We start from the raw sequence: 372 nt of genomic DNA, 5'->3' as shown, positions 1-372 counted from the left end.
TTGAAGTAGCCTACGGCTCTGGGCTGGAAAAAAATGGTTTGGTCTCATATTTCCGGTGTCTATATTTAACATTGTGCAAAGCGCGGTAAAAATTAGGTTAATTTTAGTTAACTGATAGGCATCGTGTATAATACAAATCGACGTTAAACCATTAGATGGTGCTGATTTGAATACCGCTGAGAGTGAAACTGCAAATCACAGATTACAGATGCCCGAGGGCTCAAAACGAATTAAGATCTGTTATGATAGTCGCTTTCAATTAAAAGAGAGTGTTGGTGAATTTCAAATAATACACAGATATGGCCTTATTATAGCTTCTATGCCAGACCTGCTCAATAAAACAAGCGCCCTTTGTTTCATTTGTAGTTGACT

The sequence above is a fragment of the Alosa pseudoharengus genome, unplaced genomic scaffold (genome assembly GCF_046254945.1).
Source record: "Alosa pseudoharengus isolate Yale_2024_CS ecotype anadromous, Long Island Sound unplaced genomic scaffold, YU_APseudo_1.1 YU_APseudo_1.1_scf_16, whole genome shotgun sequence".
Lineage (NCBI taxonomy): Eukaryota > Metazoa > Chordata > Actinopteri > Clupeiformes > Clupeidae > Alosa > Alosa pseudoharengus.
The sequence above is the reverse complement of the archived record's forward strand: the minus strand, read 5'-3'. Positions refer to the sequence as shown.